This window comes from Mus caroli, unplaced genomic scaffold (genome assembly GCF_978045245.1).
Source record: "Mus caroli unplaced genomic scaffold, Mus_caroli_1 scaffold_15, whole genome shotgun sequence".
Taxonomy (NCBI): Eukaryota; Metazoa; Chordata; class Mammalia; order Rodentia; family Muridae; genus Mus; species Mus caroli.
The window spans coordinates 73,981,873-74,000,064 of NW_028227270.1; the positions used below are offsets into that span (position 1 = coordinate 73,981,873).

The 18,192-nt window shown below is 44.8% G+C and overlaps 1 protein-coding gene across 2 annotated transcripts in view; it reads right to left on the minus strand.

Moving 5' to 3' along the window:
• Rnf144b (ring finger protein 144B) overlaps positions 1-18,192 on the minus strand; it is a 142,617-nt gene that overhangs the window by 116,087 nt on the left and 8,338 nt on the right. Inside the window, exon 1 of one of the 2 annotated variants that reach the window (XM_029468249.2) lies at positions 13,056-13,242. The exons of the other annotated variant lie outside the window; for it this stretch is intronic. The gene's annotated coding sequence lies outside the window, so the exon portion shown is untranslated. Of the gene's footprint in view, positions 1-13,055; positions 13,243-18,192 lie in introns of those variants that run through there. 2 annotated transcript variants of the gene reach the window in all.

Genomic DNA, 18,192 nt, shown 5'->3' on the forward strand with positions numbered 1-18,192 from the left:
AAAGGAGAACGGGCTCTGGCCGGTTTCCATTAATGCTCCTTCATAGCTTTCCTGGCAGCGTTTCTCTGTGTATGAGTTGCCTCTTATACTTGCAGTCAAGGTTCCCCTGCTCACATAGAATCCATTAAAGCTCGGCTGGTAACAGATCAGGACAGCTCAGGGTTCTACCATGTCTTTCTGTCAAAATGTCGGTTTTCAGAAACTCTGACTCTAGCATGAAAAGCACATGTCTTAGTCTAGTTCAGTGGTTCTCAAGCTTCCTGATGCTGTGACACTCCGATCTAATTTCTCAGGTTGTAGGGACCCTCCAACCATAAAATGGTTTTGTTGCTACTGCATAACTGTGGTTTTGCTACTGTTATGAATCATAATGTAAACTGATACACAGGATATGTGACCCCAAATGTATTGCGACCCCCAGGTTTGGAGCCACTGGTCTAGCTTATTGACTTGTTGGTCTTTCCTATGTCTATTTGTTTATGTAATTTTACTTACGTTCATTTTTAGGTGGTAATTAATTTTGGTAAGCATGCATTTTAAACTTCTAAACTATAAATTAAGGCTAGAAATAAAAATATTAAACTGAATTACAGAACAAAAAGCTGTCGTTTTATACTCACTAAGCAAATGGGCTAAAACACCAACTGACCAAAGCTAAAGCCATGATTAGATCACTGACTCACGGTAATTAACAAGCCAGGAACATGTAAGAATAAGGTATAAGAAAACTTGGAACTAAACTTATCTGTCAGCACTATCTTCTAGCTGCATAATTCCAGTAGGCTATTTTTAAAAAGTATTTATGTTGAGACGGTATATGAGATTCACAGCCAGTGGGACTCAGTAACTTAAATGTGTATGTCTGCTCCGTGATGACTCATTTCACTTGTCAGCGTGGCTAAGAGGAGGGTGCCTCCATAGGACCTGAAGTGAGAAGGAAAGGCCTCCCGGGGATGTGGGTGACATCACCTCAGGAGTAGGGATGCTGAAACTCAACAGAAGGCAAGAAAGGAGAGCGAGCCCAGCATTACTCTTTCTGGTCCACCTAGATGTGAGCAAGCAGCCTTCCACCCACCACCACGGACAGGAGCTGTCCCTTGGACCATGCCGCAGAATCAAATGTTCTCTCCTTTACACTGCTTCTTGTGAGGCCTTTGGGCAAAGAAAGGAGAAAGGCGACTGATATAACCTCTGACGTTAATCTAGAGATTCAATATAGTCTGGATCAAAACAACAGGTCACGAGATCAATTCAAAGACTTTTAGGGGGTATGCCCAGCTGAGCTGATGTGAGGAGCCGACCCGGATCCAACCCAAACCAGTCTCTACTACTACAGCTAAGTCCTGAACAGAATAAAGGAACCAACCGCTTCTCATGAAAGGCTGGGCCAGAAGCTCCGAAGGGGAATCCCCAGAGGGAGAGAAGAACTTCAAAGAAAACCTGCAAAGCTGATTAGGAACTAAAGTCCAAACGGATGCCTAATGATAGGACGTTGACTTGGGGCATAGGGCTTATCTGCCAAACGGATGTAGAATTAATTCCTATGGAAATGTGAATGGATGTAGAATTAATCCCTATGTAAAAATTGGGAGAGGTAAAAGTAAATAAATAATAATAAAAACAGTAAAAAATAAAATCAGGAAGGGGGAGAGGATTAAAAACTCCTTCTTTGTCTGTTAAGAGAAATTGGACAAAGCATCCCGCTCAGCCTGGGCTAGAACTGCTGCTGAGAAAGTGGGGACAGAAGGCTGTGCAGTGTGTAAGAAAGTCTTCGAAGGTACTCTCAACTCTAAGGCTGGAAACTAAGGAAACAGGGAGGCCTTGACAAATATAACAGAACTCGGAACAGTGTCATAAAAACATACCCTCCACTCCCCGGCGCAGGGTGCAGGAGCTCCTTGTGAGAAAAGAGAATTAACGCATAAGACAAGAGGGAGAATTTGCACCACTGAAAACAGTTGGTAGGGAAGCCATAATGTTAATGCTTTTAGGACTGAGCAGCGTGTGTGCCCATAGTCCCGGTGTTAGGGCGGGAAACAGCAAGATCACAGGTCTGAGGCTGCCCTGGACCGTGAAGTAAGGTTCTGTCTCATAAAACAAAACAAAACTGAGCACACTAACTGAGCATACTGTCTGCCGTAGATAGGGTCATTGCTATTACTGTGATGAGGCGCCATGGCCCAAAGCAACTAGGGTAGGAAAGGGTTTATTTTACCCACCCTTTCATATAATAGTTCACCATCAAAAGCAGTGAGGGCAGGAACACAATCAGGACCAGAGCTCAGAGGAGGAGGCAGGAGCTGATGCAGAGGCCATGGAGGGATGCTGCTTACTGGCTTGCTCATCATGGCTTGCTTTCCATATAAGTTAGGACCACCAGCCCATGGATGGCACCACCCACAATGGGCTGGGCCCTGCTGCATCAACTGCTAAGGAAAGCCTGACAACATCATCTTCTGGAGGTGTTTTTCTCAGTTGAAGTTCCCTCCTCTCTGATGACTCTAGCTTGTGTCAAGCTGACATAAATAAAACTGGCCGACACAAGGGCGCATGTCATTAATCCCAGCCAGCACTTAGGAGGCATAAGGAAGCCGTTCTTTGTGAGACTGAGGCCAGTCTGGTCTATATAGTGAGTGCCAAGCCAGTCAGATCTGCCTATTTCTCTGACCCTGGGTCTCAACAAAACAAAACAGAAAAGGAAAGCAAGGCTAGTAAGATCAGTGGAAAAAGGGGCTTGCCACCAAAATATGCAACCCCAGCCCTTGAGAGGGGAAGACAGGGGATCCCCAGAACAAGTGGGCTGCTTAAACTAGTTGGCACCGCAAGCTCCGGGCTCACTCAGAGATGTGTCAACACATAAGGTGGAGAGCAACAGAGGAACACCTTGGGTGCCAACCTCCCACCTCCACACACATTGTCCCACACATACACATGCAAATCCATGCAAATACACATACATCTATACACACAAAAAGAGAGGAACATTTTCCGCTGGTAAAAATCAACAGTAGCAGATGTTTGTTATCTAACATCTAAGGACTTACTATCAGTCCCAATCCAGCACACCCTCTCCTGCTTACACTTCGAGACTTGCAGAAAGCATTTAAAGGGGCACTACCGCAAACAGCATTGCTCTCGGGGTTCTAAGGGCACAGCAAAGGCTTCCTCTAGGACTAGAAACCCTGAGTCAGGTTTCTGTGCCAAGTGACTGACTTTCTTCCACCCTTTCCGGACTCTAACCTCCTACTGGATCCAAAATTCTATGTCTGTGGAATAAGTTGGTACACTTGTTCTCTGTCGCTGGAAATACTTCTGTGTGCATCACACACACGGTTTTCAGTATGTAGGAACACGTGGATAAAGATGATGCTTGGATTGTCCCGTTACTCATGTGCCATCAAAGACTTGGACTGGATAGCACTGAAAAGCTGAGAAGATGATCCAGGAGCTAAGAATTTAAAGCCATTGTAAAATCTCCAGATACCAAAAGACAAATCCATTAACATTGCTTGTTCTAGACTTTGTTGGTCACAGGCTCTATCCCTATTGTTTCCCGGGAACACACTTCTTCCTAAAATTGATCAGTGGCAGGCTAGAAGTGGCAAACCATTCGTCTCAGTCCTTTATGGCTTCTGAGGTTCCCTGGAAGCAGAAGACACGAGCTGTCTTGTGTGCTTACTACATAGAGGCAATATGTCAGATTGTTTCTCCAGCTGTGGAACAGATTGCAAAGCTCATTTTAAAATTACCTAATACATATTTAAATCAATCGATTGAAATGCTCCTAGCATTGTCTTAAAGAAACAAAAATCAAAAACAGCAGACTGGAGAGATGGCTGCTCTTCCAGAGGTCCTGAGTTCAATTCCCAGCAACCACATGGTGGTTCATAACCATCTGTAATGGTACCCGATGTCCTCTTCTGGTGTGTCTGAAGACAGCTACACTGTACTCATGGACATAAAATAAATGAATCTTTGAAAAAGAAACAAAAGCAGTCTTTGTGGCATCTCTGTGGCTAAGTTTAATTCCTGTAACAATCACTTTGCCTTCCCTTCTCTTCTCTTCTCAGTTAGACATCACGGAAGAGCCACATGTGATTAGTATAATAAACAAGCAAGACTCACGGGGTATAATCAGAAAATTATCGGTTTTCTCCACTGCTGCTCTATGATGGCTAATTTCATGTGTCAGCTTGACTGGATGAAGGGATGCCCAGGCTGCCAGTAGAACATTCTGGATGCATGTGTGAAGGTGTTTCTAGAAGATATTAGCATGTATGTGCAGTAAATAAAAAGTGTCCAGAGCAAAAGCTCCATCCAAGCCACTGCAGGCTTCAAGGGAAGACAAAGGCAAACGCGACAAATTCTCCTCCCTGAGCCGAGGCGCCCACCTTCTCCGGCCTCAGACACCAGAGCAGCTAAGTGTTGGGCCTTTACACTGGACCTGACCTACACTGGGATTGGCCCCCCTGGCTCTCCACTTGCTGCCGGTAGATCAGGGGCCTTCTCAGCACCAGTCGCCACATAAATCTCCCCATACATATGACTGTGGGTAGCCCACTGCTTCTGTTTCTCTCAAAAGCTTGGATTACACGTGGTTTGTTCTGGGTTTTGGATTAGATTAGACTCGGGACAGGTGTCGTGATTGCCTCTGTCACCAGGGACTCTTCAAGTCATTCCAAGTCAAAGTATCAATCCCAGTTTGATTGCCAACTGGCTGATCGAAGGCAGCCCTCTCGTTCCTCATACTTGATGGAAAGGACAGCTTCTGCCTGCTTCAGCCATGGCCTGCTGGACCCTGCCTGCTTCCTGCACCAGGAAAGGCGAACACGGAAAAGTTTCTCTCTCCACACTGCTCATCTAGGTCCCCCAGTTTCTGATACTAATCTCTCATCTGGGAATAATATAGAGAGAGGAGGCAGGTTCAGTGTTGCACGATTTTGATGCCAGCACTTGGAAGGCAGAGACAGATGAATATCTGAGGCCAACACTCCAGCATGTTCTACACAGTAAGTTCCAGGTAAGCCAGAGCTAAGTGTATATGTATGTATATGTATATATACATTTATATTAATATATTGATATTCAAAGCATGCATTCTTCCACTAAGAGTTACAGTATCAGCCCTTGGTGGGATTTTTATAGCCTTTCCATGGAGTAGGATATTGATGGCAGGGATGGAGAGTGGTAAAGCACGGAACCTACTCTGTCCTCATCACTAGGGGTGTGTCACCAGCAGAATCCTTTTATGCAGATGGACACTCATGGCACCTTCCTTGATTTACACTGCTGTGGTATAAGTGGCCCCCTTGTGCATGACTTGTGATGACCCCAGGCCAGCTCACTCTCCATCATGACCTACCTTTGATAGCATTCTTGTATTCTAGTCTATCAAACCATGAAACAATGCTCTCTATATATATTGCTTTGCCATCCCAGGAACCACCACATGGGCTCTTATAAGCCTCCTCGGGCATAAACCATTGATCTACCCCGCCTCTTAGTCTAGGAATGATGCACAGAAAACACTCTAAGTGATCAGCATAATCTCTTTACACTTAAGTATCTCTCCTCCCTTTCTTATGGTGGCCATGCTGTAGGGGAAAACTCAGGTTCCCCAACTCTCTTTAAACAAACAACGAACAAACAACAACAACTTAGGGCTGGAGAGAGAGAGATGGCCTCAGTGGTTAAGTGCACTGTCTGCTCTTCCAGAGGTCATGAGTTCAATTCCCAGCAACCACATGGTGGCTCACAACCATCTGTAATGAGATCTGGATGTTCATATACAGTAAATAAATAAATAAATAAATAAGTTAAGAAAAACCCTCCTAATTATTATTCTCTTGGCCTCTCTACCTTAATCAGACAGAAGTGGGCAACGAGCTTACCGATTTCTGGATGGTGCTTAGCTTGGGCCTTGTGCTTCCTTTTCCAGGCCTACAGCATTTGTTCTTTTCTCACTTTGGACTGTGAAGTCTATCTTAGGGCACAGCCAACAGGGACGCTAAAAAGATTCCATTCTAATACTGAGTTGCTTGTATAATAACATTACCATCTTTTGGTTCCTTATCTTTTCTCAGTTAAAATGAAATATTTGCATTCTGTTGGCTAGAAAGTTACTGGAAACAACACACAAAGGTTTGAGCATCCATAATCCTCGATGCTTCAAAAGCCAGAACTATGGGGACTAACGTGACATCACGAGTGGAAAACTCTATTTCTTACTTTACCTGAAAGATTAAATCCCAGGTGCACCAAAAATGCCTTATAAAAATACCTTCAAGCTACGAAACTCATGCCTATGTCTCTAAGTGAATTTCATGTTTAGACTTGGGTCCCATCCCTAAGATAGCAGCTGTTTTATTTTTCCTGTCTCCATTATGAATTTGAATATTTGAACATGTGAAACGTTTCTTGTCCTGTTCACCTCACAGAAAGGATGTTCTGCCTGTCACCCAGGAAAGGTTTGCACTCCAACTCAAAAGAGGAGCCCTGCCCAGGAGCTAGGAGTGCTGAGGTGGGTTAGCAGCCTGGCTGGAATCACAGAGGAGCAGAAGTCACAGAGTCAGAAATCCGTCTCTTCATCCCTCACACCACTGCTTTCATTCTCCTGGCCAGGCTCCTCCTATGACAGCACAGAGTCCTGGAGAGTTAGTTCTCTGTCACTTGCCATAGCCATTCAGTCACTAAGTCTTATTGATGCTATTTATACATCTCTCCAGCTCGCCCCTCCCCCCACTCCCTCTGCTTCACTTTCATTCATAGCCTCCTCGCTAATTTTAACCCAAGCTTTTTTAAAGATAGAATGGAGTATATGCATAGCTCCATATGCATATCAATGCCAGGTGGCTCCACCGCTGCCCTAGGAAACTCCAGCTCTTTACCCCCAACAAGCTGTTTCTGCTTCATAAGCACTCTAGGTCTGGCATTTTATCACAGTAACCAAAACTGACTTGGACAAAAAGACTTCTCTTTCAATGTAGTCTAGGTATATACAGTAACAAAAATGGGGGGCTGGGAGAGCCCTAGTACCACATAAAAACTGCGTGTAGTAGGGAAAGCCTGGGGTCCCAGCACTTGGGAGGCAGATTCATGAGGACCACAGATTTAAGGCCACCCTTAGCTACATAGGAAGTTTGAGGCCAGTCTAAGCTGGGGTTGGCTCCATGAGCCCCTGTGTCAGGAAAAAGGAAAGAAAGAAAGAAAGAAAGAAAGAAAGAAAGAAAGAAAGAAAGAAAGAAAGAAAGAAAAGAAGGAGGAGGAGGAGGAGGAGGAGGGAGGGAGGGAGGGAGGGAGGGAGGGAGGGAGGGAGGGAAGAAAGAGAAATTGTAGCAACACAGTGCCTTTCCTTCTCCCACCTGCCTCGGGCTGTCTCTTTCCCAACTATTTTCACTGTTTCCTTCCCCTTTCACCTAGACACAGAATTAGCCAGAGGTCAGAGAACCCATGATAGAGCACATCGTGAACTCCGCATTGTGGACTGACGGTAATGACTTCTTTCAGGCAGAGGGAAGGATATCAGATCTTAGGTGAACTCAGAAGGTACTAATTGATCAGATTCAGTGAAAACCCAAAACACCAGATTGGGGTGCATTCATTCACAAACTAAAGGTATTACTGGTCTAGTGCATTTTTCTCAGACTCAGTGAGAGATGCTTTGACAAAGCCAACAACTCTAAACCCTATCAGAGTAATGTTTGTTTTTATAGCAAATATTTTGTAAGGTACCTCTTTACTATTCTGAAATATGAGACAAAAGCAATTTAAGGAAGGAAGAGTTGATTCTTAGTCAAGGTTGATGATGCAGCCCATCATGGCTGAGAAGGGATGCAGGCAGGAGCATGAGGCGCTAACACTGCCCGCTGCTTCTGCCATCAGGAAGTGGAAAGGGATGCCCACTGGCGCTCATTTCCTTTCTTCTCTTTTGATTCAGTCCAGGACTCTAGCTAGAGGGATGGTGCCATCTGCGGACACCTTCACAGACACACGTGGAGGTGTACCTCCTGGGTGATTCCAAACCCAGTCAATGAAGATGAACTGCCGCCTTGTGTGCGTTTTAATTTATTTATAAATGTCCTCGGGGAGCAACATCAAAAGATAGGAGAACTTCTTAGCCCCGAAGGGAACACTATACACCAGAGATTCTTGCATTTAAAGTGAAGACTGTGTGAATTTGTCATCCATGGCTGCCTAAGGAATCCTCAAATTTCTGAAAATTATAAGGCAAATCTTTTAAAAATCATCTTGATTAGTGAGGTTCACTCTGTCTTGGAAACATTAAGTGTTCAGGTTGTTTCTAAGTATGAACTCAATGCCAGGTGGTTGAGTTCCACACGTTGAATGTATCTAAGATAAAATACTCAAACATATGAAGATCTTATATAGTCTTTTCAGAATTAGGAAATATCTCAGAAGCCCCACATGTGTGCAGCCCCCTCCCGTGTAGACTATGCAGCATCTTGTGCTAACTTCCCTGGATCACAGCTCTATTTAAGGAGGGTAGCAGTTGCCTCTTAGGGATCTGTAGTTTTCTTTTCTTTTTCTTTTTTTAAATTTTTCTTTGATAAGTGTTTTGCCTGCATATAGGTCTGTGCATCACATGTGTGCCCAGTGCTCAGAAAGACCAGAAGAGGGTACCAGATCACTGGAACCAGAGTTATAGGTGAGTGTGACCTACCATGTGGGTATTGGGAATCAAACCCAGGTTCTCTATAAGAACAGACAGTACTCTCAACTGCCAGTTCTCCGGTACCTAATTCCTTAATGTATATAAACAGCCTCAACAAATGGTAGAAAACTGTGGTATGGCAGGGATAGTTAACTAAGTTTCTTATGACCTCTCAAGGTTGAATTGAATCCTCATAATGCCAAGTATCAGAATAAAGCATTTTACAACTAGTAAGAAAAATAATAAACACCAGAACCTTTGGTTCGTTCCTACTCTAGTGAACTCATATATAAATTCACTTCAAGTGAACATAATCTTGAGGGTGTAGATTTTAGGATAGAAGCGTTAAGGAATGGGACTAACGAAGGGCAGGCTGCAATGAAACAGGGGCTTAAGGGCAAGAAAGGAAGATTGTTTCTATGATTTCAGACTAAAACCTCTGTCCTAAAGGGCAGTCATTATTATCCTCTTTCCACAGAGCTGCTATTAGAGGAGCTGGCACCTTCATCAAGGATGCACACCACCTTTATCCCAGCACACAACTTCCCTCACAAGGACAAGGTGCTGACTGAGCTACAGATGATCGAGTGGTCCATATTTGGGATTGACTGAGACATACATAGCAGAACTCTGAAAAACCATGGTAAAATATCCATGTGTTTTTATATTTCTGCCTAGGTGCATTTAATGTGGGGAACTCAAGTGGCTGCCATTGGTGTAATGAGAAGAGAAAACTACCATATTTAAAGGGACTTTAAAAAGCTAAAGACTGTCTACTCAAGTGACCGGCCGATTCTCTAAGCCTTGCTCTTTCTAAAGCCTTCCTTATGTTCATCTGCCTTGAGGTACCCTTTGTCTTCTGTCAGACAGGAGCCCCCACCCAGTCTAATGAAGACCCTGGGTGTCAGTCTCAAGTACCTTGGTGCCTTTGTAAATTACCTGCATTGTCTTTAATGCTACATCGAGTTTCACTGGAAATCTTGCCTAGATTTGCAACCTACTTGGGCAGCCATTGCCACCCTATTAAATTCATCTCCGGTGAACAACATCCTCATCGCTTTGAAAATCAGAAGGATGGCAAACGCAATGCCTATTCTCAAAAACCAATTCCCAAAGACTGGTTACGACTTCAGTATGCATCTGTAGAAAAAGTGATTAAAATCAAGATGGGTTCTAAAGTGTTCTTCCCATTTTAGTTCTCTATGACTCTACTATAATTTCTGCATCCTTGAAAATCAGTGAGAAATTAACATGGCGCCAGAAGACCAGGCTACTGGTGCAGCCTGCACCGGGGCTGTGTTCCTTGTGGCCAAAGGAATTTCTTAGAATACCTCACTGAAAAAGCGATGGCATTCTGTAACCTATAACTGATGCGTTCTAATTGATGGGAGGGGAAAAAATGTCAACCCCAAGTGCCAGCCATTCCTCTGTGAGCTGGCGTGGCTGTGAGAGTGTGTGTGTGTGGGGGGGGGGAATCAGTGAAGCATCAAGTTACAAACTAAATTAAAGGTCTGAGGAAGAGTGGAAGGGTCTAATCATCCAGTCAGAAGCCGCCAGAACTGGATCAATCAAGCCTTACTCTCAAAAGACTTACTTGGGCTATGCACACAGTAGGGCAAAGCATCAGGAATCTTTTTCTCTATTTTTTTTTTTAGGACTTCTAATTCCAAATAGATCTTTATAGAATTGTTTTCTGGAAGCCTTTAGTTCTGTCATATTAAAATGTCCATGAAAAAGTGATCAAAACCTAATGCTTAACTATCCCACCGCAGAGAAAAATATTGTGGTTTTTGGTTCCTATTAAAACCATGTGTTACATATATAATTATGGAAGTCTCAGATCCAGTGTGTACAACATACACGAAATCTTTGGGAAATAATAATACCTTTGCCTCACCGATAGAACTTGTAGCGTAATACTGTCACTCTGCCCATGCCATCGAAGGGGCACCTGGCCGAGGCCACAAGGCCAGCAGGCGGGGGGGGGGGGGGGGGGGGGCTTGTCGGCACGTGCTGCGATCAGATCTCACACCGGGATCCACAGGCATGAAGGAAGGTCACTTTTACAATTTACAGGATTCTCGGGAGTTGGCTGGGCTGAATCATGTGCATCTGCACTATTCCTCCTTAGGGAAAGTTAATTTTAGAAAGGAGAAAAATTTTGCCAGGAAAACAATCATATTGGCTCAATAACTAGACAGTGTCTTTTCTCAAATGTTCAAAAGGCTTTACAGTCTCCGTTTGTCCTTAATGTTCTTGAAAGCAGTATCAGCCCTTTTTCACAGTGAATGAAAAAGTAAATAAAAAAGACATGACTGCTCCTAGGTATGGTGGAGGAGAAAGTTTACTATAGATATGTAGGAGAACATAGTCGGAGGCAGACACATCTGGGGCAGTCCAGAGTGGTCATGACCCTGAATCTTGTTGGGAAAGGGGGAGGGGAGGGGAGAGAGTGGAGTGGAGCCAAGTACAGCCACCAGGAGGCCAAAGGTACAAAAGGGGGCGGGTGACCAAAATGTCTGGATTAAGTAGGGAAGAACCTCTGGGGGCAGGGCAGCCTAGCCCCAGGGCTGTAGAGCTCAGGGTAGAGTGTGCCAGCCATACCCAGTTACAGGTAGGGACTGAGGGATGCTGGGAGGACCTGGAGGCCAGGTCTGCTTTGATAAGTTAAATAGGCACCCCAGCCACTCCACTGGACTTGAAAGTTAACACATCTAGGTCCATAAAATAAAATCACTGTTTTAATAGTGTACCTATGTGACAATATATTAAGAAATTAGCTGGTTCCTTAACTTTTCAGAAGACACAGGTCAGTCTCTTTTGTCCCTGGTTGTTACCCTCTGCTGGCTGCAGATACTTATAATGGCTGAAGTACAAATAAGGATGTGCATAGAAAAACTAGCAGATGCACAACTGTGACACCAGGCAGGATGGAGACAAAATTAACTTCATTAAATATGATGTATAACGTCTACAGGCCAGTCAGAGTGGAAGACCTGGGCTCACATAATTGGGAGCATAAACAAGATTTGCATTAATTTGCATGACTGTTCCTTCTTTTGTTGCCTGGAGATTGGTCTGTTTGAGTTTTTTGGTTTTGTTCTGTTTTTGTTTTTTGCCTTTAAATAAGCAACTAGCACACAGGTCAAAGGCCTGCATGCCATCATTGACAAAAATCAAGGGGCAGTCTGGGGAAGATTTTCAGATTCCCCGCAGAATAGGCCTCCACCCTTTCCAGTCACAGGAGTATTCGTGGGGAAATTCTTACCAAAAAGAAAAAAGAAAAGAAAAAAAAAAAAAGAAAGAGAGAAAAGAAAAGAAAAGAAAAAGAAAAGAAAAGAGAAGAGAAGAAAAGAAAAGAAAAGAAAAGGAAAACCATGATGTTTTAACTCTGGTCTCTTAGAAGCATGGCATTTTCCTCTAGTCCTGAATCTGAGTTTCAAAATAGCACTCAACTTCCCTTCCCCTAACCACCACCCCAGAAGTGATGGCACCGCATCAAACCATCAGCCTCGGAGAACGGCCTTTCTCCCATGTGGACCTTACACTTTCAGGAGGACAATCCAGGAGGAGGAGGATCGCTCTCACTTCTGGGCGGTTTCTTTTTTTTTCCGTTTAGATATGAAGTATATATACATACACAACAACAGCCTCTCTCTCTCTCTCCTCCCGCCCCTTCTCCTACCAAATCTGAATCAAGAATAAAGGGTGGGGCCTGAGGTTTTTTTGTTTTATTTTTTCCAAGCTCTGGGATAAGAGATATTGCTTCAAGGTCTGATAAACTTGTAGCAATTGCTGTCGCCTTGAAAGCATTGTAAACTTCCCCCAGGGAAAGGGGGTAGGGTAGTGGCTGGGGAATCCCAACCTACTGTGTTCAGTGAGGACGCACAGATAAAGTGATTCATTGCAATGACCTGATTCAAGAGTTGATACTCTTTCCAAAGTTAGGGCAGTAATGCAAGGCCAGAGTATGTTCTGGAAGACTAGGAATTGCAGTATTTCAGATTCCAACTTCCAGATCTTAGGGGCAATTTGTGCATCTATACCCACAGACCAGGAGACAGTGGGCGATCTCGTACCAACCCCTCGCCCTCGCCAGCGACCCAGAGTCAGGGTGCAGGGTTCCTGGTGCGGTCCTGGAGAAAACGTGAAAGCGAGGGGTGGATGGTGGAGAGGGGGCGAAGGTGCCGCGGGCCGCGGAGCAGAAACCCAGAACGCGCAGCATGGGAGCCCTGGCCAGACACCCAGCACAGGGCGTCAGCTTGGCGCCGAAGACCCCGGAGAAGAGCAGAGGAAGAAGGTGAGGAGGTAGCGGGGAGGTAGGAACGTACAGGGCACGGCGAGTCCTGCGACTCCAGGGCAGCACTACCGAGCTACTCCTTACCTTAAGGTCTGAGCCACAGCCTGAGACTCCCGGAGGGGCAGGGCTGGGTTGTCAGCGTCTCCAGTCAGACTCTTCTGGCATCAAAGGCTTTCCAATCTCCTAGCTACCATCCCGGGGCTCAGTCCAGCGGCCTGCGGCCCTTGCACCCCGCTCCCCGGGCAGCGAGCGTCAGCCAAGCCGCTCCCCCGCTGTTTATTCCCGGAGCCAGGCCCCTCTCCGCCGCCTCCCCGCCTCCAGCGCGCGCGCACACCTCCCCCGGAGGCGCACTCCTTAGTAAGCAGGCAGCGCGAGTGGTTCAGGAAATCCGGACGCGGGCAACTTGAGAAAACCCGTTTAAAATCTTTCATCTGCGCGACAAGGTTCAAGGAACTATTTACATCCATCTTCTGCCTCCACTAAGTGTCTTCACTCCATTTCCTAATGCTTGATATTCTCGTAAGCACCATTCTGAGATTCTCCAGCCAGGCATGTACATTTTCCCCAAAAATAAACCTATCGTTTTTTTAAATGTAGACACATTCACTCTCTTTGAACTTAGGGTGCTGGAAGTTCCACTGGGTCTCAGGACGAATATATTCAGCTGCACAAGTCAGGACAAGTCTCCTTAGCCAGTATTATAGATGCGTGCCACCTGTCAGGGCCGCGAGTGCGTGATGGAGTCTTTACTCTCTGGATTTGGTTACTGAGTCTGTCTCCACCGACCCAGGAGAGACCCAGTTCGAAGGCTCCAGTTCCAGGGAGAAGCAGATGGATATGCTCAAAGAAGAGAGTTCTAATGGAGGACGAACTCGCAATGAGTACAGCCTACTTAATAATACAGCAGATGAGAAAGGATGGGAAGCAATCCAGGAAACGTCACCTCCCTCTAATGGGAGAGTGACGTAACCCCAACGGGACTGAGCAAGGTGAGCTGTCAAGTGGTATTCCAGCCGTTCATTCACCTTTGAGGATGATGCATATTTATGGAATATATTATTCATAGTCAAGTTGTAACTCAAAGACTGACCAGAAATAACTTGATAACCAGTTTATAACAACGACTTGGAAAATACAGATATCCGTTGAAGAGACTACATTCATCCTTTATCTTTTCGAGATTGCTCAAATAGCTTTCTAACCCTAGGGTTTCGAAAGGAGGCAGTGGCTAGAACGGTCAGATTTCCACACTGAACAGGAGGTAGACAATGGGAGGTGAAATCATCAAACATGTCATTGCAATTAGTGCTGGAGACCGGAGCGTTTATAAAGCATCTTTGCTGACGCAAAGGTGAATAGAGATGGATGAGTCGATCGCCTCTTGGATGCAGGTGCTGTGCTGGGAGGATGCCCACAGAGGGCAGTACCAACGACAGGAAGGGTCAGTGCAATTTGGCTGCAACAGTAGGGAAGGAAAAAAAATTGTCCAAGAGGGGGAACAAAGGGGCAAAAGGGAGAGAAAGTCAAAAGGACAAATTCAAATTTCTTTCCGAATATTTGAATTGCCCCTTGGCAACATTTCCAGCCTTTTTTTTAAAAACTGCACTTCATTTCACAGATACGGAGGAGGCACTAACATATTAGCACACTAATGTGATGTCAGATTTTTGGGTGTTGTTTTTTTTTCCAGATAGGGGTTCTGACTTTCCTGGAATTCACTTTGTAGACCAGCCTGGCCTTGAACTCAGAGATCAGCCTGCTTCTGCCTCACAGGTGCTGGGATCAAAGGTTGGCTCCACCACAGCCAGCCAGTGATGTCAGATTTTTATCTGAGAAAAACTATGAGCTGTGGGAAGAGAATGAATGGGAATGAGAGATGGGGTGGGTACAGAAGGTATCTAGAAGGGACATTTAAAGCACTGAATATTGACATATAAGTCCTCCTGCTGTGGAGAACTCCAATTTCAGTCCCATGAGGGAGAAGGCTCAGGGTAGAAAAAAAAATCACCAAACAACAAAGGTAAAGAGAAATTAGAAAGAAAATGGCTTTAAAACTATCTTAGGCTGGGCGTGGTAGCCTTAACCACAGCACTCAGGAGGCAGAGGCAGGCTGTGATTTGAAGCCAACCTGGTCTACAAAACAAGTACCAGGAAAGCCAAAGCTACACAGAGAAACCCTGTCTCAAAAACAAAACAAAACAAAACAAAATTAAAAAAACAAAAAACAGCCTGGTATAAATTCTGTTGTGTAGTTACTAAAGTTCACTCTTATGAAGAGCATTTTAATGAAAAGAAGAAAGCTGAAAAGAAAAAATACAAATCATTTGGTTCAAGTATTAAAGGAGTATCAGGAAGTAGAAAGGAGCTGAATCCTATTTAAGGAGATAAGAGATTAAGGAAGTGGGACTTCGGGGCAAGATCCTATTCAGCTAAATATAGGTCCAGGCATGGTCCTTTAATCCCAGGACACAAAGCCATACAGATCTCTGAATTCAAGGTCAATCTACAGAGCAAGTTCCAAGACTGTCAAACTTAGGCAGTGAAGGAGTTGGAAAACAGAACACTGGTAATAGAAGAAGGGGGGCCATGTTTTCCCAGCAAGCAACAGAACTCAGCAGCCTCAGCCATGTGGCTCTGGCTTTAGAGTCATGAATAGAAGGGACTACTGGGACAATTGAAGCTGGTTAGCTGGAGCTAACAAATTAGCAGTCTTTGGGAAGAGGCTAGCATCACTGAGGTGAACTCTTCTGGGAAGTGTTTCCCCAGAGCACAGAGAAGCTGTGTTCTAGAGATAACTAAGGTTGCACCTCGTGCTGCAGCTGCACTTGGTACTGTGGAGGAGTCACCCAGGTGGCACTGGTTTTGAAGATAGGAAAGGAGCATGGAGAGCTAGGCACTATGGAGGCTCGGCACTGTGAGAGGCCAGGGGAAGGCCATTGGTGAATGTGCGGCCTCAGTTGCAGTTGATGCCCAGAACTGAAGGGGTCATGCAAAGAAGTTGAGACTGAGCACCATGAAAGAGCCTGTGAGAGGCCTGTGGTGAAGCCTAGTTGCAACAGAAGACCCCAGTGTATTGGAGATGCCAGTACCATGGGATGATCACCAAGAACAGCAGCAGCAGTGGAGTGGATCAACCTGAGCTTAGAGTGCTACAGAGGGCAAAGCTAGAGATGTGACCCAAGCCCTTCTCAGATATTGGAACAAGAAGCTATGAAGCTGAAGTTAACTTGGAGACTCCAAGATGTTAGAGATGCCAGAGCTGTGAGATACCTGTCAAGAAAAGCTACTAACAAGAAGTGGAACCAGCCCAGGAGAATAAAGTTGGTTGCTGCTGAATGTCAGGTCTGCTAACAGCAGTCAACAAGGATGAAAGGAGTTGGAGATCTGAAGAGAGCTTGGACATTGGATGTAGAAACATAAGAGTTTGGAGTTTGCCCAGCTGGTTTTCTGCTTTGCTTGGGGCCAGGTTTGTTTGTTTGTTTGACTTTATATGGTATTACAGTTAAGAGACTGCTTGAATCTCAGTATGGAATTTAAGCTTTGGACTTCTATTATTTTTTGAGACTGCTATAGACTATGGGGATTTTAGACATTGAATTAAATACATTTTGCATTATGTTGTTTGGGTATGGCTTCCATAGTCCCATGTTTGAACAAGCCTATGGGACCATGGAATGGGTGGTCTATATATGATTGGCCCAGGGAGTGGCACTATTAGGAGGTGTGGCCTTGTTGGAGTGGGCGTGAGCTTTAAGACCCTCATCTAAGCTGCCTGAAAGTCAGTCTTCTGCTGGCAGCCTTCAGATGAAGATGTAGAACTCTCAGCTCCTCCTGCATCATGCCTGCCTGGATGCTGCCATGCTCGTGCCTTGATGATAAGGGACTGAATCTCTGAACCTGTGAGCAAGTCCCAATTAAATGGTGACCTTAAAAGAGTTGCATTGGAGCCGGGCGTGGTGGCGCACGCCTTTAATCCCAGCACTCGGGAGGCAGAGGCAGGTGGATTTCTGAGTTCGAGGCCAGCCTGGTCTACAAAGTGAGTTCCAGGACAGCCAGGGCTATACAGAGAAACCCTGTCTCGAAAAACCAAAAAAAAAAAAAAAAGAGTTGCATTGGTCATGGTGTCTGTTCACAGCAGTAAAACACTAAGACAGAAGGAAAAAATACTACTTTAAGTTTTCCTTTGACTGCCAAATACTGGCATTCTTTTTTTTTTCTTTTTAGATTTGTTATTATATCTAATTACACTGTAGCTATCTTCACACACACCAGAAGAGGGCATCAGATCTCATTACAGATGGTTATGAGCCACCATGTGGTTGCTGGGATTTGAACTCAGGACCTTTGGAGGAGCAGTCAGTGCTCTTAACCGCTGAGCCATCTCTCTAGCCCATATACTGGTATTCTTGTGCACACACGAGCACGCACACACGAGCACGCACACACGCGCACACACACTCACACTTAAGAAGTAAAATGTAATGATCTCTTAAAAAGTTTATTTATAATTGAACAGTGGAATAAATTAAGATACACAAGAGTCATTTTGAGATTATATATGTATCCATATGGAATATATATGTGTATATGTATGGAATGTCTTAGGGAAAACAAAACCTGTGAATGTTTCAGGTGTGTAGTATTTGCATACAACCCATTCACTTCCAACCCTCCACTTGTTTTATTGCTATTGTTGTTTGTTTTGGAGGCAGCGTCTTAGCTATGTTGGAACTTCTGATCCTCCTACCTCTGTCTCCCAGGCGCCAAGATTACAGATATGCATCACCAACCCCACACTTTAAACCATCTCTCGATGACTTCTACTACCTGACCCGGGTTGAAGAGCAGTTATACTCCGTTATTTAGGGAATAATGAGACAAAGCATGCACACATTTAACACAAATGCCACCGTCATAGCTTAAGCATGTTTTTAAACTTTTTTTATTTGTGTGTGCATGTACGTGAGCATGCCATGGCTTGAGTGTGGAGATCAGAAGACAGGTGGTAGAAGTTTCTTCTCTTATTTCACCATATGGGTTCTGGGAACCAAACTCAGGGCATCAGGCATGGTGCAAGTGCCTTAGCCTGTTGGGCCATCTCACCAGCCCTTAATTACATTTTTGGTTGAATCGCTGAATTTAAAACCTGTGAATGGGGGGCTGGAGAGATGGCTCAGTGGTTGAGAGCACTGACTGCTCTTCCAAAGGTCCTGAGTTCAAA